Here is a 24,915-nt window from a genome sequence, read left to right as displayed (position 1 = left end):
TCTGTCTACTTTCAGCCACCAGTGGGCACTGTGTCCTAACTTCTCCCTGCATAAAAGCTTCAGGCTATAAATACATTCTGTCAGTGATTTTTGCCTCCGCTGAATATCTTTTCAGGTTCTGCAATTGGTAATCACACACATCTCAAGGGCTAGAGTTAGTGATGTCCAAGCTTTCAGGCTTCCTGTTTTACAGAAAGGAGTGGGGAAGGAAAATTCTTAAGCAGAAATCATTGCAGACTGTCACTTCTTGCTTGTAGTTCTGGTCAATCCCCTGTGGATAGCAAGTTAAGATGGTGGGCTGAATCAAATCCATAGGTTTTCTTTGTTTAGTCTTCCCAATGCCAAGCTGCGAATACGACCAACTCTACACCTGCCATGTTCAGGTTTTCTAATTTGCAGTGTACTGCTGATTCCCCATCAGCATTCAGCAAATGGGTAGAATTCAGGTTCCTTTGTTTGGTAGCCTTTCAGAGTGGTTGGTCACAAATGGTTAGCTCTTTGACAGGGCTGGAGAGGGGAGCAGACATATATAGGCACATGAGTCTGTGGAGTATCAAGGCAGAGGGCACCTGGGAAAGATGCTGAGTGCAAGGGCGACACTGGAAAGAGGACAATGGAACACTGCTGAGACGGTGTGAAACCCCAGAGTAAGAAGGAACTGCTCAGCTCTGCTCACACATCTTCACCACTTGCTCTTCTCTTTGAAGGTTCAAAAGCAAGCAACAAAGAAGGAGGAGGCTCTGCCAACTCCCAAGGAGGAAACACACCCCCAATCCTGGGAGATCTCTTCGCTGGTGGCTTTCCTGTGTTGCGACCAGCAGGGCAGAGGTTGTAGCAGGTAAGGAAAAATTTGGACTAGCTACATCATAGTCTAAATCTCCTTAACTCCTGGAACCAACTGGGAAATCCACATGTGACTAGTTGGTTCCACATGTGCCCAGGGACATGTGTTTTATAAACAGTCATATTAGAGATCATGTATTTGGGAAGTTAAACACTGGAACTTTCTAAATCACAGAATTGTTCATGAGGAATCTTTCAAATCATCCTCCTAACTAAATTATTCAATTAATAATTGAAGAGCAATTTGTATTATTTAGCATTGCCCAGACAGAAGGTGCAAATCATAATAGGTCATCATAATGACTTCACTATGGACTCACTAGAGATGCATGAGTTGTAATGGTTTTCACTCATTGTATCAATTAGGCATTGCTATGTAACAGAACATAGAAACTTAAGAGTTTTAAATGACCATTTATTATTTAGCTTATAATTCTGTGGGTTAGCAATGTGGAATGATCTCAGCTCTACTCCCTCAGCATCTGCAAACCTGCAGGTTAGGTAGGTGGCTTTCCTTTATCTTAGATTTCTCCTGTTTTTCCTGTCTCTGAGGCCTCAGCTGTAACCACTGGCTTGACTCACCTCAAGTCCATGTGGTCTCTCAGTTTCCAGCAGGCTGCTCAAGGGCTTGTTATCATGGTGGTGGCAAGGCTCCAAAATAAAAGGAAGATGTGTATAAAGTCCCTTGAGGCTTAGTCTTGGAAGCTACTGAGAAGTAACTTGGAAGGCTAGGAAGTGTTAATTCCTATCACATCCAAAGCAAGTGACAAAGATATGGAAATAGACTTCATCTCTTGATATCATATTCAATCATATTAAAAGATTAGGTTAATAGTCAATCATATTCAAAGATTACAGAATTAGGCATGAGAGAGTAATTGAGGCCATTATTACAATCAGTCCATTGCAGTTATGTATGCTTTAGTGGGCAATGGATGTTTTAAAACTTTTGCATTCAAATTGGGCATATATATATATATATATATCTCATAAGAAAAAAAAGTGTTTTCCTACTATTGTGCTCTTTAGCCAACAAGATGAATAAACTCCACGTATATCACTGACCCAGGGAATGTCAGGCTCCAAATATTCCTGGTACCTGATCTTCCACCACATGAGCAGGAAGCAGAGGATTTTGTACTCTCAACAGACTCACTTTCAGGGTTTTTGAATCTTGGATTCATGATATTTTCAATCATTTAAAAAGTTTGGATTGGTTATTCAAGAGTAGGCCCTGTTCTGCTTTTTAAGTTTATGATTCTTTTAAATTTCACTTGGCAACTGGGCATCTAGGTAGACGCTGTCTTATTTAGGGAGCTGCCTGGGTTTTCTGTCATCATCTCTGTGTACTATGGGAACAGGTTTCAGAACTTTTAGGCTGGATTCTCTGTGCTGATCCCTGCCCTAGACATCATATAAAATATAGATCTTGTCCCTGGAAAGATCACGTAGGGCTTTCTACTCCTGGGCATAGGCAGCCAGCTGTTCTGGACCCTGAAATTAAGTTAATTCCTCATGACAAAGATATGTCTTATGTCTTCCAGAATCTCCTCAAAGAAAATCTTCAACAGAGGGATACAACCAAGCTGTAGTAGTCTTGCCCAGGTGACTGTCACATCATAGCCCGAGGGCCACCAGTGCAAAAACCCAAACACCATACTCCTGCCCACTTATCTTCTTCCCCCAGAGGCACTTCTTCTATGCCTTTGGCCTGGCTTTTGACATCAAGTCCTTCAGGAATGATTTGTACCAGTTTGGGGAAACACTGGAGATTCATATGGGATGAAAAACTCCATAACCCCTCAATAGACACTGGGGTTTATAATCTGAAATAAAAGCTGCTCCTATGCTGCAGCACCCAGGAAGTTGTATATGTGAGAAGCAAGCATTTTTCCAAGTGTTTTCCACATATTGCCATATATCATATAGGGGTAGTGAAATAGGGGAAAGTGTGTTCCCTCCTTTAAGGGAGGACTATATTTGGAATAAATATTTGAATATGCCTCCTGAAAGGACAGTGACAGTCCCTCTGACAGTGACCTCTCTTAAAATTGTATTTAAACAATGATTGCAGAACTTCAGTGCATTAAGCAGGAAGAGGAATTTTTTTCTCCTTATCAAGAGGCAACGGAGGGGGAAGAAGAGAATCAGCACTGTGGTGCAAGGTTGTATCAAGAGTCAGAGCTCCCTCCAAGGACCCCATATCCACCCCAGTCCTCCATAAAGTCCAGCAAGCACAAACGAGCAATTTGTTGTTACCCCTGAGTTTAAGAGTTATTGGATTTCAGTGATGTGGTTGGGCTGGGGTTGTGGCTCAGTGGTAGAGCATGTGCCTAGCATGTATGAGGCCCTGGGTTTGATCCTAGGCACCACATGAAAATAAATAAATAAAATAAAAGTACTGTGTCCAACTACAACTAAAAACTAAATATTTTGTTTTTAAAAAATTATGTGGTGAAGGAGATACATATAGGATGAGAAATTCAGAGATCAGGAAAAAGCTAGCCCTTTGAAAATTAGAGTAAGTTTTTGGGAAAGAGGGCTTTGAACTTCTAGAGGCCATGTAACTAGGGGGTTCAAGGTCATTGGACCTGGAATGTGGAGGACACGTGTTTCCCTGCTGATTTCCCTTATGTATTCAGGGAACCATGAATTTTATGTTTGCAATATAGAAACAAAGGATGTCCTTGTTCATAAAATGCTAGCAGTGAGGAAACCTCCCTAGCCAGGTGTTTGGGCTTGGTATACCTAAGGATCCAAAGTAGAGCATAAGGGCAACTGCACCTAGCAGGTAAAAGTGGATGAATGTGAGGGGTCTTGAGATGAGGAAGGGCACAGGTCAGAGCAGTCCTGCGTCCTGGGCTGGACGTGAGAAGGCTATTGGCAGGTGAGAACAGAATAGTAAGATTAGGGTCTGATCTGGGCTTGTCTGGAAGGACAGCTCCTTGATGCTCAGAAGGACCTTGGCGCTCATCCAGCTGGTCCCAAGTGCCACACTGCCCGCTTTAGCTTCTTCCTTTCTCTGTTGTTGAGCTAACCCAGAATTTGTTTCATTTCTAGGTGGCAAGACAGGACAGGCCTCTGGTTCAAGAGCACCTTCTCCCCGGCTTCCCACCAAAACCATTAGTGGCCCGCTTAACCCCCCTGCATCTCCCAGGCTAGGCAATGCCTCTGAGGCCCAAGGCGCTGCCAGGATAGTCCCTCCTCACCCCAATGTGCCCGCCCCACCTCCACCTCCTCACCCCCTACCTCCACCTCTACCACCTTCTTCCCCCACCAAAGCCTCACTGGTGTCCCCACCGGGCCTACCCACCAAAGGGAGCTCTCATGCCATTGCACCCACTGTCCCCTGCCCTCCTCCACCTCCACTTCCACCGCTTCCTCCCCCTCTGCCCCTGGCATCCCTACTCAGTGACAAGGCAGTGAGGCCTCAGCTGGCCCCCTTGCACCTCTCGCCCATCCCGCCCCCTCTCCCTCTCCTCCCACCCTGTGGGTATCCAGGACTCAATGAGGAGCCTGCCAGCCCCGCGCAAGAGGTGCCAGAGCCCCCTTCCCCGCCGCCACCGCCACCTCCGCCGCCCCCACTTCCCCTGTATGCTTCCTGTTCGTCCAGGGCTTCGGTGCCAGCGCCTCCCTTGCCAGGCGCTAACAACTGCAGCGAAACCCCTCCCCCGCTGCCCCGCAAGTCCCCCAGCCTCCAGGCCCAACAGCAGAAGGCCAGCGTGCAGGGCTTGCCTGCACCACCTGGCCCTCTGGGACCTCAGCCGCTCCTGCAGAAGAGGAGGATCTGCAGAGGCCCAGGTAAAGCAGCCCAGACTGCGGAACCCCATGAGATGGCTCCAATCTCAGAATCTTGTTTTAGTCCAGAGCTACTCAGTGCCTCTGGGTAGAACCTTGTCCCTCTATGGGACTTTATTGTTGGAAGTTTTCATTTTAGAGATGCAAACCAAGGGCCAGGGGCACTGGGAGACTTGTCCAGGGAGGGATTCTGGCCATGATCCTCTTGCCATCACTGGCTGGGACCCTGGACAGCCACTTAACTGTCTGTGCGTCCTTCTCTGTAAGATGAGGACAGCAATCTTTCTACCTCCTGGAGTTGTTGTAAAGATGGAGGCCTTGTACGTGATGTGCTTAGAACAGGGAATAGCAAGTGAGCTCTAGAGAAGAGTTTTGTTTTTACTATGGACTTTCTGTCTCCAGATCTACTCCTCAGGTGGGGCTTGTTTCCCAGCCCAGGTCTCTGGTTGAGTCTTCTCCTGAATTATTCCAGTCTGGCTCCCAGCCTGAATCTTCACTGGCCTGCAGCAGATTGGATTCACATTCTGCCTTTTGGCAGGTTCTCAGCTGACTGGAGAAAACAGGGTCTGTATCTTTAGCCAAAAAGCAAAAATAATTCTTCACTTACAGAGCAGAGAGAATTGTGAATTAAGTGTTGATGGCTTGTGACTTACTTCACTGGTCCCTGTAGTGGTAGACTTCATGCACTGTTGACGCCTTTCCACACAAAAGGTACCACCACACATCCACACACACACCTGCATTTACACACACAGCTCAAACACAATTACAAGCACTCTCTCAGCCTTACACACAAACATCCTAATAAATGCGTACTCCATACACACACCCGTATACATACACACTTAACACATATACAACTCCCCCACACATATATCCATGCACATATTTTTTGTTCTGTCAGTAAATCTTTTGATGCAGAAAGTTTCTTAAATGTATTTCCTTAAATTAAAAACAATGCTAGCTTATTGTGGAGCAAATAGAAATAATATCGCCTAGAGATGGAAACTGTCATTTGGATGTCATTTTCATTTTTCTTCTGAATACATGTACATTTACATGCTTAATACCATTTTGTACTTACAATTTTGTATTTTTACTTAATACTATACTAAAAACAGTTTTGTAAAATTATTAAAATGTATAAGTAAATTAAAATGATAATAGGTACATATATTTGATTCCCTGTTTTTGTTATTATGAATAACAGTGTAGGAAATACTTTTATAGAGATTTTAGTTCATACTTTGGATATTTTTATTTTTTTAATTAATTTATTTTTTTTTCTTATGTGGTGCTGACGATTAAACCCAGTGGTTCACACAAGCAAGGCAAGCACTCTACCACTGAGCCACAACCCCAGCCCCACTTTGGATATTTTTTAAAGGATAGGTTCCTAAGAGAGAATTTCTAGCACAAAGGGCAATGATATTTTTAAGACTGTTGATCAGAAGAGATAAGGTTTTAATCATTCTTCTTTCAACTGACTGGTCACCAGGAGGCTCGGCATTGTGAGTGGTGAGCCCCTCTGGTATCTGTGATTTTAAATGTCCATGATGGAGTGGAAAGAAAAGCACGTTTTGGATTTGGAGAGATTTGAGTTCAGACCCTGGGTTCCTTGCATACTCCTGTGTAATCTGATGCCAGTTGCTTGTTTGTTTTGTTTTGTTTTATCTTGTGTTTTTTTATTTACTCTGACAAATAGGAATAATGACAGCACCCTTCACAGGACATTGCTGTGACTGTGCGGTGAGGGCCTGCGTGTGGTTGGGGCGGCAGCCTGTATTTTCCTTCCTTCCTTCTCCTTTCCCACAAGGAGTGGCAAGTTCCCATCCAGAGGAGGATCAGCAGTCTCTTTAGCCCTTTAATCTCCTTGTGGGATCAAATAACTCCTAGGTGCCTAGGAAGAGAAGAGTGAGAGAAAGAAGACTGGGACAGTCCTTTGGGAAGACCCTGCAGGGAAAGCAGGAGCTCAGAGGGCACCACTCTGCTGCTGCTGCTGCTGCTGCTGCTGGAACCCCCACCTGCTCAGAAGGTTTGCCTGGCCTCTCCCTTGGTGTCTTTGGATGTGAAACTTGATTTCACATATAAAATAGGGGTAACTTCTACTTCAGCTCAACTTGGGAGAAGGGAAAGAAGTTGTAATTGTAAGCAAGTAGCACAGGGAATGGTGGTGTACCGGCAGAGTGATGGTGGCAATGTCATAAGCAGCAGTGGGGTACCTGTAGTGAAGAGCCAGGACACTGGGCTGTTGACTGCCAAGGGTCACACAGAATAGCACAGGGAGAGGAGGGAGGAGCCTCTGGCCATTGACCAGGGAAGGCTTGAGGGTGTAGGTTGGATTTGAGTTGGGCCTTGGTGGTCGGGAAGGATCTAGGTTGGAACTGAAGGAGAATAAGCAGATTGCAATGCAGAAGAGCTGGTGGGGGCAGAACTCAGTGGGAGCAGAATTTGAGGGTAGGAACATGCCCCTACAACCTATTCTTCTGGCTTCCCTCTGGGCCCTCACCTAGCAACTACCTTTGCTGTTTCTATCACTCTGCAGTGGGGCTATTCCTTGAGCTGTACCATCTTTCTTGGGCGGGAGTTACTTGGGATTGAACTCAGGGGCACTCAACCACTGAGCCACATCTCCAGTCCTATTTTGTATTTTATTTAGAGACAGGGTCTTGCTGAGTTGCTTAACATATTGCTTTTCCTGAGGCTGGCTTTGAACACACAATCCTCCTGACTCAGCCTCTCAAGCCACTGGGATTACAGGCATGCCCTACCATGCCCAGAGGGCTACACCATCTTATAATGAGGGTCATCATTAATATTGTCACAACTGTCAAGCACTTACTGTATTCCACTTGAAGGAAATCAACACATTTAGTCCTCTCAACCCTAGGAGGTATGTGTCCTAGTATTCCCATTTTTGGATAAGAAAACTAAGGCACAAAGAACCTGTTATTTGTGCCAATGAGAGAACTGTGATTCATTCTCAGTTTGGCTCAAGCAGTTGCCCTTTTAATCACTATATCATATTATATCCAGAAATCTAAATGTCTAATCTCTCATATAGAGTTATAACATCACTGTCCCCATTCCTAATGCCCTGTCATCTTCCCCAAAGGGGACCAGTAGGGGAAAGCTAAATCCACCTCTAGCACCTCCTGCAAGATCACCCACCCCACAGAGCTTTCAAGCAAGAGCCAGCAGAACCCTGCCTGGACCCCCACCCAGCAGCCCAGAGGTCAGCTGCGGAATGGAAGCATGCACATCACCAGTAAGCAGGTGCACACCTAGGGGACTGTGCCAGTAAGGAAATGATTTCTCCTGGCTCCTGGAGAGAGATTACATGCTTCCCAGTGAACTGTGGGCTCACACAAATACAGGACAGCCTACAGAGCCTGTGAAATAGGGTTTCTTTCACCACTTTCTGGATAGTTCCAGGGCCTACTCTTAGACTCCTGACTCAGATTAGAGAACCAAAAGAAAACCAGCATTTAAATTCTCTCTTTGTGTGTATGTCTGTCTTTCTCCATGGAGACCAGAGTGCCAGAGAGACCAGAGTGATTTGGATAAGGGCAAGGAGTGGGTAGAAGGCCCATGAGGTAGGGGGACAATTGGAGCAAAACTATGGAGGTAGGAAGTTAAAGGCACCTGGAGTTGGATGTGACTGCAACACCTCTGCCCTGCTTCTGTGTGCTAGGCTATGGTCAGACATAAGACCCAGCTCAAAAGACAGGAGTCAGCCCAGGAAAGGGAGACAGGAACACTCCTCTTTTCTCCCCAGGAGCTCACTTATGCTCCCTTAGGAGCTTCCTTAAGATGTTGGTTGGAGTAGTATGGTGGGTGATGGGAAATCACTGCTGGTCTCACTCTACTTTCCCTCCTCCCAGCCAAGCAGTAAAACTTGAAAGGTGGATGGATGTCTTGGGGGGAATCAACACCTCTGCACAGAGCAGGCAAGCAGAACACAGTGCATTTTCATAGAGTGACGTGTGTTCTCCTGGAGCGATCCAACGTGGGGCCTGCCTGTAACCCAACTAAACTTTACCATTTCCCACATGTGCAGATGACTTCGAGTCTAAATTCACGTTCCATTCTGTGGAAGACTTTCCCCCTCTGGATGAATACAAACCATGCCAGAAGATTTACCCCAGCAAGGTCCCCCAAAGTAAGTACTACCTTGACAAGACTTCTGGCTTTTCCTGACACTCCTAAAGTAGGTGCTTGGTGTGCATTGATTGACCAGAAACTGCCTGAAGGGTGACATCATGATTTTACTGTCCTGCTGCAAGGATACAGTGTGTTTATACTTAATCAGAACATGTATTTGTCCTTGCACATAAGAGTTCATTTGGAGATTTTGTTTTTATTTTTGTTTTTTGCACAACACCAGGGTTAACTGACATCAGATTTGGATGCCTAAATTTACCACATATCCCTTTCCTCCTGGGACTTTTGGCTAAGGAGCTGAACGCCCGCAAAGGACACTGAAATGGGATACAAGGACTGAACTGGGAAAGAAATAGAATTTCCCCCAATTCAGAATTCTGACAAATCATGCAATGGAAAATATCCTTAGGCCAGTGGTTCTCAACCATGGCTGGCTACCTACTGGAATGACCTAGGAGTTTTTAAAAGTCCTGAACTCCACGCTGCCTCTCATCAAAATAGCCAGGGTGGGACCCAGATGTCACTATTTTTGAAAGCTGCCAGGTGATTCTGGTGTACAGTATAGGTTGAGACTCAGCCAGGAGAAGGCCTTCTGCTGACTGAACAGTGTGGTCAGGCTCCAAGAGAGGCTTTAACTCAGCTCGCCTGTTCAGCCATGAGAAGAGAGGAAGAGACTGAGGCTGAAACAGCAGGGAAGTGAGAGAAAAGCGAGGGTGGGGTACTACCACACTGTCGCTGCTCGCTGGTTAAACTGAGCCAATTCTTGTGTGGTGCTGAGCCAGCTGGACTGGATGAGGGGTGGCAGGAGGCAGCAGATTCAACAGTATGGGGTAAGAGTTGGATGTGTGCCTACCCTGTTGCCTAAGTAAGGACCCTGTCCCACTCACCTGAGCACCCTAATGAAAAGTCATCAGAGTCCAAGGCTAGCTTGAGACCAGGAATCGGGGACCAGGTTCAGTGGCCCTGTCCTCTCAGAGGGGCCTTGGTGAGGTCCCTTCTGCAGAGGAGCAGAGGTGCTCAGCCTGCTCTGGTCAGGGCAGAGGGCTCTCAGCACCAGCCTGGACAGAGTTCCCTTTTCTGGCTGTGGGACTGCCTGTCAGAGAGAGGGGCCTTGTGTCCTCTTTTAATCACAGGTAAATACCAGTTTTCTGACTTGAGAGAAAGGGAGTGGATTGTTATAAAGGCGGATGGGGGAGAAATCACATCCCTTTAAAAAGACTGAAGAGGGGCTCACCTGGCATGTGTGCGGCCTGGGTTTGATCCTTAGCACCACACAAAGATGTTGTGTCCACCGAAAAAACTAAAAAATAAAAATTGAAATTTATTCTCTCTCTCTCTCTCTCTCTCTCTCTCTCTCTCTCTCTCTCTCTCTCTCTCTCTCTCTCTCTTAAAAAAAAGAAAAAGACTGAAGAGCCAGCAGTTGGAGGAGGCAGGTGCTGCACTGGTCTCACCTCACATTCCTGCTCAGTTCAGCAAATGTGTCCACACTGCTCTTGCACAGCAGGCACCCTGCAGACACCAAAGGCTGCAGAGTAAGAAGCAAGGTCCCCACACCATCCTCCGCCATGCACACTCCTGAAAGATGAGTGAGAAGCTAGCTGCCGTACATGACAATGTCTTAATGACTGGAGTGTTAGGGGCATTAAGGGGAATGAGTAGAAGGTGTGGTCACAGTGGCCTAGAGAGAGGACACTGTTTACACATGCCCAGGAGAGAGCATGATAGCGTGGTGCATTTAGGAACCATAAGTCCCCCATGGTACTTTAGGCATAAGGTGCCTGATTGAGTAAGGATACACAGGCTGGCATAGGTGACAAGTTGGGGAGTGTCACTCAATAATATCCCTTTGCTCATTTTGTAAAATAAGCATAATAATCTGGTGGGAAAAAAGGTATCAGATGAAGACTTAGGGGTTCCCTTTCTTGTTGGACATGACTTAGGAAGTTGGCAATGGTAGACTTCATACTGCCCATGATGCCTGAGAATTGGAGAGCTATAGTCCTGGGCCCCACTCACCCTGCCCAGCAGGGCACAGCTGACAATCTGTGCTCTATGCCCCATTGCAAGAGAAATATTCGCATCAGTGCCCACCTCAAAAGTAATCCCCTGCTGCTCAGAAAGGAACAGAAAAAAAAATGTCTGCTAAATGAACTGAAATCTTACAGACAAGAAAGTGAAATTGCAATTTCAAAAATAAGGTAACTATTTTCAATTGATGTGGCATCAGTGGACATGAAATACTTCGGGAGATTCTCTCAAAATTAAATGAGCATATTCTTGCCATTCTTGTGAATCACAGGGGAGAGCCTTGTTAATGATGTTAGTGTGATCACATTTCTCTGTACAGTTTTCCTCTCCTCGCTATTGAACTGGTTCCCCAAGATATGGGAGTCTTCATGGTCCAGAAGTCAGTGTTGTTTCTGTGAGACACATGGGTTCTCATGCTCAGGCATGGCAGTGCTCACTCTGTCTCATCCTGCTTGTTTTCTCTCCCCTTTCTTCTAGAACGCATGCATGCTAAAGTACACACATACCAGAGTACACAAATGCCCTAATATTTAGCTTTTCCAATGGCTGTATTTGCTGTCTCTGCTCTGCAATTAATGACTATTCTATTTTTTCCCATTGGTAAGATGATTTTGTCTAGTTATTTAAATATTTTAGTGATGCATTAGGTTCTTCAATGATTTAAATATAAAACATATGACCTGTGTTAGTCACTCTTCCTTTATTGTAATACAATAACCAAAGTAATCAATTAAAGAGAGAAAAGATTATTTGGCTTACAGTTTCAGAGGTTTCAGTCCATGGTTGTTGACTGGCCCAGTGCTTTTGGGTTTGTGGTAAGGCAGTATCTTGTGCAGATGGTGGAGCAAAGCTTGGGGCAGCCAGGGATCAAAAGAGAGAATAAGACTAGGGTCCATAGTCCCCTTTAAGGGTACACCCCCATAACCTAAGACTTCCCACTAGATTCTACCCCTTGAAGGTCTCCACCAAACTATAAGAGCACCACAGACTGAGGACCAAGCCTTGAAGACATGGGCCTTTGGGGGACTTTCCAGATCCAACCTATAGCATGACCCATTAATTCCTCTCCTGGATATAGACCCAAAAGAATTTTAAGCTAGTCTTCAAACAAAACACTACACTATGAATGCTGTGCAGAAACATTCATAGCGGCATAATTCACAATCACCAAAAAGTGGAAATTACTGATGAATTGATGGACAATGCATGATCATCCTGTAATGAGATATGATTTAGCAATAAATGATGCTTGAAAACATTATGCTAAGTTAAAGAAACCAAATAGAACAATCACAGTTGTAGGATACCATTTATATGAAATGTCAAAAATAGGCAAATCCATAGAGTCAGAAAGTTAGATTAGGCATTCCAGGGACTGAGGGTTGGAAAATGGGGAATGATGGCTAATGGGTGTGGAGTCTCCTTTTGAGGTGGTGAAGATGTTTCAAACTCCAGGATACTTTTCATCTTGTAAAACCAAAACTCTACACCCATGGATTAATAACTCCATGTTTCCCTCTCCCCCTGGCTCCTGGCAAGCACCATTCTACTTTCTGTCTCTATGATTTTGAATACTCTAAGTACTTCCTATAAGCAGAACCATACACAATTTGCTTTTTGTTACAGGCTGATTTCACTTAGCATGATGTCCTCAAATTTCATCTATGTAATTTATGTCAGAATGTCCTTTCTTTTTAAGGCAGAATAATGTTTCATTATGTATGTATGTATACATACACACACATACAAACACAAATACCACATTTTATTTATCTATTCACTGGATGATTGGGTTCTGTCACATTTTAGCTATTGAAAATATTTACTGCTATGAACAGAGGTATGCAAATGTCTCCTTAAGACTCTGATTGTCATGGCATACAACTAAACCAGTCAGGGTCACTCCATGTGAATTGGGCTGGCATGAAATAATGACACGGAAATACCTTTTTCTTTGGGTTTTATGACGACTCTTCTGACCTAGTTCCCACAAAGGAGGCAAGGCTGGCAAGAAAGAGAAAGAGCACACCTCAAACCCAGTTTTATTGGGAAGAATCCATTCAAATGAAGCAAGGGGTCAGGTTTCAGGGGGCTAATTCTAGCTTTGCAACGTCTTCCAGGTCAGCAGGTTGACTGACATCTTGGAAGACCACACCTATCTCATGTGCTGTGTGATGATCAAAGGCAGAACAAGTGAAAGGGACACATCTGTGCACAGCCCAGACAGAGCTGCATCGTCAGTCCAGTCTGCTTGTGTGTTGAAAATGCTCACAGCTCACACACACAACCCATGGCCGCTTGCCACATCTCTCTACATTCCTATCAATCAAAGCTAGGGGGCGCTCAGCTCCTATGTGGCAACTCCCGACACCTGATTTCAAATTCTCTGAGGGTATATATCTTAAAGTACAATGGCTAGGTTGTATGGTAATTTCTATTTTTAATTTGTTGAGGAACCTCCATACTAGTCCCCATAGCAGCTCCACCATTTTACATTTTCACCAAAAGCACATAAGGGTTCCAGTTTTTCTCCGACCTTATCTACCCTGATTTTTCAGTTTTAAATTTTAATTTCATTTCATAGTAGACAGTATAGTGAGTGCAAAGTGGTATCTCATTGAAGTCCAACTCCTCTTTGAAAAGAATTATTTTATGTTTAAAGTAAAACTTGGCCACCATTATTTTCAGGAGCTGTGCAACTTCTCCTCTAGGCACTGCAATGACTTTAGCAGTATAGGGTGGATCATGTCACAGAAATTAAAGGATGAGATGTTCCAAAGCTGAGAGAATTCATAGAAAAAGCATACCTCAGGGGGAGAGTAATTATTTCTGCCTTTGTGGTGGGAGGTTGGGCAGGACCCTCTGCCCCAGTGAGCTTTTTGTTACTGTCAACCACAGCCCTTCATAAACTGTCTTCCAGCCTCCTACTCCTTCACCACAACTTCTGTCTTTCCTGGGCATTTCTTTATTTCTCTAAATCTGCAAAGGTGCTTTGATGTCTGTAAAATCTGTCCCTTGATCTACTCTTTCCCTGAGCCTTCTCTGCTACTCTTAGAGCCAGCATGTCTCCCTGTCTCACTTCCTCTCCTCCTGTTCTCTATCCTGCTGAGTCCTCCCAGTCTTTCTCCCCTCCCTACCATGGCAAGAGCTGCTATCAAGACCACCAGTCGACCTCTCCCTTTCCAAATCCGATATTCAGAGGCATCAGGGTAGTGTACAACCCCGTCTTCCAAAGCTCTTCTCCCACTTAAGGTTTTCCAACAGCTCTCCTTCTCCTTTCTACTTCCCCTGAACTCTGAGGCTCCTCCATTATTTTTTAATACCAAAAACCTCAGAATCATTTTCAGTTTCTTTCTCTTCTCCCACATTCAACTTAGCAGTAAATTCTAGGGCATCTTCCAGTGAAATGCATCTATAATCTGATCTCTCTCAACTCTTCTTCCACCCCAACCCTGGCCTAAGCATTTCTTTCCCAAATTACCTCAGGAACCTGTTAATAGGTTTCCCTGCTTCCCACTGTAGCACAATTGATGTGTCTAAAGCCCAAGCCCAACCAAGCTGCCCTCTGCCCCACAGCCTCCAGTAAATTCTCATCTTGCTCCAAAGCAATGAGAAATTTTTATCATGGTTCATAAGACCTACATGAACTGTCCCTCTCCTCTTGAACCACTCTCCTCCCACCTTAATTGCTCTAACACCACCTCAATTTCTAGAACATTCAAAGCACAATTCTGCCTCTGGGTTCTTTGCATCTGCTTTTCCTTAGGTATGAGACATTTTCTCAGATAGCCACAGACTCATTCTCTATTTCCTGTGGATAAAATGGTACCTGTCTATCATCTCAGGCTGCCAAAACAAAATACCATAGACTGGCTGGCTTAACAGACATGTATTTTCTCACAGTCTAGAAGCTGAAAAGATTAGGTGCTGGCTGATTTAGTTTCCTGCTTTGACAGAACTCTGTCAAAGAGTTTGAGAGCCACCTTCTCACTGTACTGACATGGCAAAGAGGAAGAACCACTTTCTAGTATGAGGACAGTAATCCCATCAGGGGACCCACCCACATGACCTCATCTAACCCTGATTACCTCCCAAAAGCACCTCTGCCAATACCATCACACTAGTATTGAGATTTCCACATGTGAATTTGAGAAGGGGGGACACAGTTCAGTCCACAGCAGTACCTTATCAGACAATCCTTGACTGATGTAAAATAGTAGGTCTCTCTGGCCCATCACTTTTTATTCTCTTCACACTCTTTTTTAATAGTCTTCAAGGTATTTTATCGCCTGCTGACATGTGATGTGTTTACCTGCCCCTTGTCTGTCTTCCCCCGTGCATGGTAAGACTTGAATGGCAGAGAAGGCACCAATCTTATGCATTAGCCCATCTCCAGCTCTCAGAATGGAGTCAGACATGCACTCAGTAAATACTTGTTAAATAAAAAAGCTCACTCATGTATACATTGCTCAACCATTTACAGAATAAAAAAATTGAAAATATCACAAAACTCCAAAAAATTAAAGCAGAGCCACAAGATGGAACACCAGAAAAACATTAAAACAATGTTACCAAATATTTAGCACATTGATAAAACATCAACACCATCTTGAATGAATAAAATAATACCAAAAAAGTACACAAAAATAAATATGATCTATTTTGTTGTTTTTGTTGTTGTTGTTCTGGGATTAAACCCAGGGATGCTTAACCACTGAGCCGCCACATCCCCAGCCCTTTTTCTTTTTTTTTAATTTTGAGACAGGGTCTCTCTGATTTGCTTAGGGTCTCACTAAATTGCTGTGGCTTTGAACTTGGGATTCTCCTGCCTCAGCCTCCTGAACTACTGGGATTACCATTGTGTGGCTCTGTGTCCTGCTTATAACTTAAATTTTAAAAAATTAAATTAAATTAACTTGTGTGTTGAGGGAGAAAAAGAGAGTTTGATCAATTAGAGGAAGAGATTAGAAATACACCAAAATATGAAGTGATTGTCACTCAGTGCTTGTCTGTGTTGTCTAAATTATTTTGGTAAATTAATACTGCTTTTAGTAATTATTGAAACTTTTAGATTGCAAATTTTGGGGAGAGAGAAGAAGATTAGCCTACCCATAGGTCCATGTACCTGTGCAGGAAGGGAGGCATATGGCGTGTAGGGTGACCTCTCTTAGCTTGGGCTTAGTCCAGAGGAGATATGCTCAAATGGATGATGAGTCTTCTGTGCCCACCAGTTCTATGATGGCAGTGACAGTGGGGAAGGAGAGAAAATACAGATGGAAGGTTTAGATCCAATGGAACCTGTCATTCCCTTCACTTAGAGATTACGAGAAGGCCCTTTGTGGGTCATATGGCTTCATGTACAGCTGGAGAAATCAAGGCAGAGTACAGTGGCCTGCCTCTGCTGCCCTGGTCAGGGCTAGTTCAGGTCTCTGCTCCACGTCCAGAGTGATCCTTGCGTCTCGGCCCATTGCCTCCTCACTTTCCTGCCATGGTGGACTGAAGTTAGGCAGACCGTTGGCCCTGCACTGATGGTTAGGTCTGCTCTTCACACGAGTCTGCCTTTCCCAAGCCCACCTTCCAGCTCCCAGGAATTGCAATCCAAGGCTGGTAGAAGAATCTCCAGGAGGCCCTGCCTTAATGGCCAGCCAAATTTCTAAATCCTTTCTGGACACTCTCCAAGTCCTACATATCCATCCTCATGTCACTTAGCTACAGAATGGATTTTCTTTTTTCCTAATATGAAAATGTGGCTATGGCTGGAGAAAGATACAAGGCAAGCTTGGTTTGCTCATGAAGAAAAACAAGGCTGAAAGCCAGCTTGGCCCTGGGTCCTGCTCTGTCAGCCCCGGCACAGACATTCCTCTTTCAATCTCATAATGCAGAGAAGTGTGCACCAGGACTGCTGTTCAAGTGTTCCTCAGGGCCACAGCTGTATTAGCAGGGAAGCAGAGCCCTCAGTTTGCAGGAGATCGCAGCAAAGGCAGCAGCGTTCACTCTGTGGGCTCTGCCAGTGCAGTAGGGGCTGGATGGAGATGGGGAAGAGATGTAAAAGGATTTCTTACTCTGAGCTCCAGTACCAAAAGTTTGAAAACTGTAGTTTGGATGAATATGAAATTCCTTTCCATGGGGAATAGCTGGTGTGATAGACAGTTTCTGCAGAATGGCCCCATTTGATGAATTCCAGAAGGTTCTAGTGACATTTTATAAGGGGAAATCCCTTCAAAGCCATTTTTAAATCCAAAGCACTCTCTCTAACCCTGTCGATGTCCCGACTACTCACTTCTGGCACCAGTGAAATTTCTCTTTGCACTAAGGCCAGAGTTGTTCTTTCTATTTTATGGAGAACTCACTGATTATCCTTTAACCTCTCTGCTCTTGTTTCCAGGCATCTGTAACAAAACTAGGGAGAGCTGTTTACCTGAGGAAGCCTGTTTTATTACCTAATGGTCTTCAAATGGTGAGATGTTGGCCCCCAGGGACCAGTCAATCATGTCTAGAGTCCAGGTTTGAGTTAACAATTGGGCATGGGCCTGGGGCAGAAGTGTGACTGGCACCTAGTAACAGAGAGACCAGTTCTGCTGTTAAATGCCCTACATCACAGAGGATGGCCTCACCACAAAGAATCATAGAGCCCAAAATGTTAATAAAGCCTGGATTGTGAAACCCATACCTAGAAGATTTTTCTGTAGTGGACAGGAGTTTCTGAAAATTAAAAATAGTCATTCCCAAGGCTGTCTTCTCATAGAGAATCAGATCAGGGGCTGTCAGTACCTTTTTACTTTTACTCAAACTGTCTCAAAAATCCTAGATTCCCTACATCATTTGCTCCAAATATCTTTATTCTAAACCCAGTGCACTCATTAATTTAAAAAAATGTTTTAATGAAAGTTACAGTGCCCATTTATTAATGTTTTGTTAAGTTTCAGAGACCCTTCTGAGTGATAGTTCATTTTTAAAACTGTACCATACAAAGTTGTCCCAATGGTTTATATATGCTCATGGTAGAAAATTCAGAAGTATTTATTCACAGGAATTTTAAAAAATCATAATTCTACTCAAGAAGAAACATTTCCAATTATTAACTGTGTTTTTAGTGAATTTTAAAAATAATCAAGACTGTTCTATTTTAAACAATTTAGTTCCTCCAAATCAAGACTTTTTAAAAAGACAGCTGCTTCATACACCATTATATGATACTGAACCCTAGATTACCTAGAACCTTTGGTTGAACACAGGTTATTATCAGTTTTTCAATATTATAAATAATTCGTGATCATTGATTCTTTATTTCACGCTGTTTTTTAAGTAGCACAGCAACCTGGACTGTCCTGGGGAGTTTGGGACATGGGTCTAACTGTTCCTGGCATGGTGACTGGTACACTGTAGATGAGTGTAGCGAAAGGTTGTGGTGAGCCATGAGTCAGGAAGTGCTAACAAGCTTAAAGATGATGGGCCTCACAAGGTGCTGTCCTTGCAGCATGGACATGACGACCCTGTGTCTGTGGTCTGTGGCTTTAAGGGTGGGGCGGAAGCACAGTCCAGGGCCAGGAGCCCAGTGGTCTCCCTTAAAAAAGGGTTAGGGATGTAGCTCAGTGGTAAAATGCCCCTAGATTCAATCCCCCCTACAGAAAGTAAGTAAATAAATAAATAAATGGCAACTGGCTTTTTAAAAAATAGTAGATGGACACAATACCTTTATTTTATTTTTATATGGTGCTGAGGATCGAACCCAGGGCCTCACACATACTAGGCAAGTGCCCTACCCTGAGCTCCAGCCCCAGCCCAAAAGGCAACTGTCTTAAAGTTGCTCAAAAATGTAAAGGAAGATGTGGATAAATTCAAGCAAATGATGTATGAACAAAATGTAAATATCAGTAAAGAGAAAGAAAACAGAAATTCTGATGCTGAAAAAATACAACTGAAATGAAAAATTCACTAGAGAAAATGAAAGGCAGACTTGAGGCAGCAGAAAAACAGAATCAGTGAACTAGAAGAAAGGAGAGTCAAAATTATTAAGTCTGAAGACCAGAAGAAAAAAAACATTAAAAGTGAACAGAGCCTGTCAGAGCTATGGGACACCATCAGGTGTTTTCAGGCACAGAAAGAATATTTGAAGAAACATCACAAATTTGATTAGAGGCATGAATAAAAACATTCAAAAAGCTCACTAAACTCCAAGAAGATGAACATAAAGAGACTAACATCAAGGCACTCTGTAACAAAACTTCTGAAGAATAGAGTATCTCAAAAGCAACAAGAGAATCGATTTGTCACATACCAGCTATCCTCAGGAAGGTTATTGGCAGGTTTCTCATCAGAACTTTGGAGAGGACAAGTAAGCTAATATATTGAAAGTATTAAAAAGAAAAAAAACTGTCAACCTAGAATCCTATATTTGGCAAAACTGTCCTTTAGAAGTGAGGAAGAAATTAAGACATTCACATATAACAAAAGCTGAGGGAGTCTGTTCTCCCTCACCTGCCTCATGTCTCTGGCTTTCAGGAATCTCATGCCTTCCGTCTCGGATCACCTTCCTGCACATTCCATGCAGCCCTGCAAAATGGTCCAGTGTAGACATTTCCCATAGAAGATGATCACTGCTTTTTACTTTCTTCCTAGTATACTTCTATAATTTCTACAAGGAATGTATTGCTCTTGTGATCACCAAAATAGAATCATCATCATAATTATAGTCTCATATATTTATATGGCTCTTTACAGTTTTTAGTTGGTTTGTACATGTTATCTCATTTGATCCTTTTAATCACCCTGTGATCAAACTGGAGAGAAACTTTTAATGCCATTTTATTTTTCAGTACTGGGGATTAAACCCAAGGACTCATATAGGCTAAGCAAGTGCCTGACCACTGAGCTACACTCCCAGCCCCAATGTCATTTACACAAAAGAGAAAACTAGGCTCCAGAGGCTAATAGGTTTGTCGAAGGTTACATGCCCAGACCTTCTGACCTTCCTCTGGCGCTCCTAACACTATATATCACTGAGAAGAGCCTTCCTCACCATCAACGGGGCAAGGCTAGGTGGGACATTATGCAGTATCTGGTCTCCAGTCTCATGACAGGCACAAACCTAAATCACCCCATACTGATGCCTTTTGTCTCTGCCCATGACAGTCCAGTCAAGGATGGATTAAAAGTCTCATTGGAAATCCCACTGAGATCTCTGGAGATCATCTTCAATCATTTTCACTGCAGTGAGACACAAAGCATCGCCCAGAGAAACCAGTGGGCTCTAGCCAGCACACAGTGCCCGGGGAGTACTCTCTCCTTCATGGATGCTGGGCCGGAAGTCTGAGGGTCTGACTTCCTTTCCCAATTTTCCCTTGCCCTGACCTGGCATCTCCAGCATGTTCTTGGCTTTTCATGAACTTCCTGTACAGTCAACTGTTGGTTCTTGGTCTCTTCTAAATGTTCATAAGTCAGAATTTTAGGTTGCCACACATCAACTTCATGCCCCATCTCGTTTGCCACCATGACCCCTTGGGTTAAAAAAACCTCTCCTTACACATGATGGGACCATCTTCCCAGCCTTGGTGGTCCTGTGTGAATGAGGAAAAGCTGTGTTTACCACCCTTGGGCGCAGTGAGTTTTCTAACCCCACCTGGTAATCTTCTGTCATGTTTCCGCAGTTATCTCTAAAGACACTCCTGTGAGAAGATGGATGAAGCCAAGACCAGGGGTTCCATGTCACAGGATGAACATGTCAGGCCCCACCATGCTCAATCTGAATTCAGTCGACATACAGGCTCTGAAAGGAGCACTTATTTATTGTAAATACGTGGTTTGCATGGGCTTTAAAGCAACATTTTAGTCCACTTTGAGTTATTTCAGTAATATTTTTAAAGACAACCACTATTTCTCCATTACTTAAAATGTATCTTGGCATTTGTCTGTACAGACAGAGCCCTGCCCCACTCCATTATGTCTATCCTGTGACTGTAAATATGCTTGCAGCTGGCCCTTCCTAGATTCTTAACCATTTTTAGAGCGTCCTTAGTTTGTAGGTGGTCCCAAAGTCCTAAGCAGTCACAAAAGCTTCTTATTGGCATGACTTTATATTCTCATTGCACCAACTGCAAAATCAAACCAAATAATGCCTTATAAACGATGCATCTCAGAGGAAGTAGTGTGTGCCCATACCCGGACAGTGCTGCGCAGCCTCCGGGGAGTGAGATGTCACGTCTCACTTCCAGTTTGCAGTACAGGGATGTCTTTTTGCTGCTTAATGTAAATATACTGCAGTGTAAAGGCAGGAGTGGGCTCAGCCCCTCCAGTGCCTTCTACAGGGCCCTTGAATTATCAGTTGAATTATCCTACAAGTAGCCAATGCTCTTACTGTTTACAGTGCTCCTAGTGCCCATGTCTCCGTCACTTCCCTCCTGCCCCTCTAAGTTCCCAGCTCCATCCTGGTAGTCCAGGTGAAGTCACCTTTATGAGATTTTGGTATTTATTTTTTCTTTTAGGAGAAAAACATATGCTGGTTCTGATTATCATGAACTGCTAATCCTATCCCAGAAGTCTCCCAATCTCCCAAAGAGGTTGCAAAGATTTCCATGGAAAATATGAGAAATGTGTAAAACAAAATGTCTGAAGAAATATATGTCTCAACTATCTAGCCACAGCCCACCCTGAGAATCTGGGAACCAACCATAGGCCACACTCAGCCCCCTTCCCAGCTGAGGGAAGATGTCACAGGCCCACAGCTTCCCCTTCGCCTGTAATGAGCACCTGGGGGCAGGTGCACATTCATCTCCCTGATTATGCAGAGTCCAGCTGGGCTGGAGATGTCCCTTACCTTTTCCTTGAGCCAGCAAGGGCATGGAAGTGGACAGGGAACGCTGATATGGATAAAGGAGAGAGATTAGGAGGAAACAGACTTGAGATCCCTGAGGAAATCAAAGAGGGAGAAGAGGAGGATAGCAGAAAAGTTTGCTTTGGAACAACCCACTCATGTACTCAAACCTTGAGGATGCGGGACAGTGAGCAACAGTGAGCCGGGATTGCCCAACGTGACTGCAGACCCCTCACTGTGGTCTGGAGCCGATCAAGCTGGTGTGCTGCATCAGTGTGTGCTTTCTTATTCCAGATGGGAGAAGAGAAACTGAGTCAGCATCAAGTATGCATCTCTGGGGCACGACACAGGCCAAATCGTAATAGCTAAAATCAGTGGGAAAGAAGCTTTCGCAGGCCTTTTGCATTATTGATTTATTATATTGGTTCTGGAAGTTTTCCAAGAAGTCCAGGATTTCATGTGGGGGACAGTATCCACTCTGCCTTCCTTCTGGTTGCATAAAATATTTACAAGAGCTTTAATTTGAATAATGGAGAATGCCCTAGACACTGGCAGTTCCACTTTGGAGTGGACTGCCGGCCCTGGTGAGGCATTCAGAAGTTCTGCTGGGATAGAAAATTTATAATAAAACCATTCAAGAACAGAGGGAAGGTAGGAGCAGAAACCAAAAAATGGCAAATAGGGAGCAACCTCAGGAATCCGGCATCACGTGTGTCCTCCAGACCTGTCACTGAACGTGCTCCCTCCAAGCTCAGGCAGTGTACAGGCTGAGCCCCTTAACCATGGACTCATCAGAGAGACATCCCTGCCACCTCCCACATCCTCACTGACCCTGTTGTCTGTAACTCTCCCCCTGTTTCACCTGTATTTTATATTTATTGATGCCTTCCTCTGCAGATTCATTTCTTTGTACCTAATAAACTAACTTTAATAAGTGGAAATGCTTCTGAGGTCATTTCCTGTTAAAAACCCATCTATGGTCACCAGTACTGATCTAAGCCAATTTTTTAATGGTATCATATTTATGAGATACTGTGTGATATTTTGATATGTACGATGTATAATGATCAAATTTGAGTACCAAGGCCAAACATTTTGGGGAGGGGGCACCAGGGATTGAACTCAGGAGCAATCAACCACTGAGCCACATCCCCAGTCCTATTTTATATTTTATTTAGAGACAGGGCCTCACTGAGTTGCTTAGCTTTTGCTGAGGCTGGCTTTGACTTGCAAACCTCCTACCCCAACCTCTCAAGTCGCTGGGATTATAGGCATGCACCACTGTGCCCGGGGAAAGCCAAGGGTTAGAAGTTTAAGGATGGAAGGGCTTCTGAGAAGGCCGCAACAAAATGGATGTTTACATGGACCTCGTGCTTGCTATAACATACAATGATGGAAACAGAGCCTTTCTTCTTTGAGCTAATTTACTGAGTGTTTGGTTCAACCAAGCCTAGGGGTTGGGGGGTACTTAAAAGTAGCTAAAATTAGCAAAATGTGGTGATACATACCTGTAATCTCAGCAACTGGGGAGGCTGAGGCAGAAGGATCCCAAGTTCAAGGCCAGCCTCAGCAACTTAGTGAGGCTTAAGCAACTCAGCAAGACCCTGTCTCAAAATTAAAAAATAAAAAGGCTGGGGATGTAGCTCAGTGGTCAAGTGCTCCTGGGTTAAATCCCCAGTACCTAATAATAATAATAATAAAGTAGGTAACTATATTTATTTAGTTTTATTTATATAGAATGGGCAGAGTGTATTGTTCATAAATTCTGCTAAATTGTATTAAAATGGAAAAAAACCTTTCAGCCTAAAATGCACTTTGACCCCCACTTCCTTAATTCAGCAGACCTCTCCAAAGAGCCTCCTGGGTGAAGCAAAACCATCTCCGACTCCATTAATACTGTTTTAGGTAGACTCTGAAGCCTGCTCTGGAGGAGATTTGGCTTATCTGCTAGGTGAGCTGGCTCAGGATGAGAGCTTAGAAAATACACACAGATTTGAGTCTCTATCATCTCATATGAGTTTTGGAAAGTAAATTACTTGGCCTGTGCTTTAGTTGCATTACATGGATGTGTACCTGGGCATATAGAGATAAAATCACATGAGCAGGCCCTGACCCTTTGGTCACTTCAGTCAGGCAAGGGCACACCCCTCCCTCTGAGGAGCCACCAGTTCGCGTATTTCTTGCTCATTCACAAACAGGGCTCTGCTGGCTGCATCCCAGTTGCTCCCTTTAGTCGCTGGCTGAGCTGCTGGGACCACACTTCACTAGCTTTGCTGTGGGATAACAAAGCAGGAGGGGTAATTAAAATTCATAGATGTTTCAAAAATAAATCTCATCTAGAAACTAATTTGAAAGCTAGCTACTACATGCTTTGCATCCTAATGAGTTAAGGAGCTGACTTTTTTTTTTCCTGCTGCCATATTGATGGAGGTACCAATAAGCTCTTTAGTGACCAAGAAAGGCCAGTCTGAGTGGGGAAAAAGAGCAAGGGCCCAGGATAATCTACAAAGTAGGTGATGAATTCTAAAGTCCAGGCAGGTGGTAAAGGAGCTGAGCTATACATTGAAGGACCTTTACACTGAGGCACCCCTTAGGAAATTAAGAATGGGAGAGGTGAGAGGAACAACTTCATGAGAAGAACTGTAGATTCCAGAAGCTCTTCCAGAAGTTCCAGATTTTCTTCCAGAATTTCTAGGAGTTCCAGAATCTCAGACTATGCCCCAAAAGCGTTGGCATCCTTCATGAACCCATTCTGTCATGGGTTGAATTATGTCCCCACAAAATTCATATATAGAAGTCCTTAGCTCCAGTATATCTCAGGATGGTACCTTATTTGGAAAGAGGATCACTGAATATATAATTGTTTTAAATGAAGTCATACTGAAGTGGGCCCTATGTTCAATAGGGCTGGTTTTCTTATAAAAAAGGAAAATTGGGTATTGCCATACACACGGTGATAATGTGGTATAAGAGGAAAGCAAAGGTTGGGATGATGCTAAAGATTTCCAGCAAAGCACCAGAAGCTAGTCAGGAGACATGGAACAGATTGCCTCTCACAGCCTCAGATGGAACCAACCCCACAGACACTATGATCTTGTACATCACATCTAGGCTCCAAAGCCACGGAACAATAAATTTCTCCTGCTTATACCATCCAGTCTGTGGTATTTTGTTATAGCAATCCTACAAACTCATACCTACTCTTGGAGCTTTTCAGGAGTGTGTTACTTTAATGAAAAAGAAATAGGTGAGAATAATATTTAAAGTAGCAA

The 24,915-nt window shown here is 43.9% G+C and overlaps 1 pseudogene; it reads left to right on the top strand.

Moving 5' to 3' along the window:
• The first annotated feature begins 375 nt into the window (after positions 1 to 375).
• LOC144374685 (WAS/WASL-interacting protein family member 3 pseudogene) lies at positions 376 to 4,816 on the top strand (annotated as a pseudogene).
• Positions 4,817 to 24,915: the final 20,099 nt, after the last annotated feature.

Source organism: Ictidomys tridecemlineatus, unplaced genomic scaffold (genome assembly GCF_052094955.1).
Source record: "Ictidomys tridecemlineatus isolate mIctTri1 unplaced genomic scaffold, mIctTri1.hap1 Scaffold_82, whole genome shotgun sequence".
Taxonomy (NCBI): domain Eukaryota; kingdom Metazoa; phylum Chordata; class Mammalia; order Rodentia; family Sciuridae; genus Ictidomys; species Ictidomys tridecemlineatus.
Note: the sequence above shows the minus strand (reverse complement) of the source record. Positions and strands in the feature narration are given on the sequence as shown.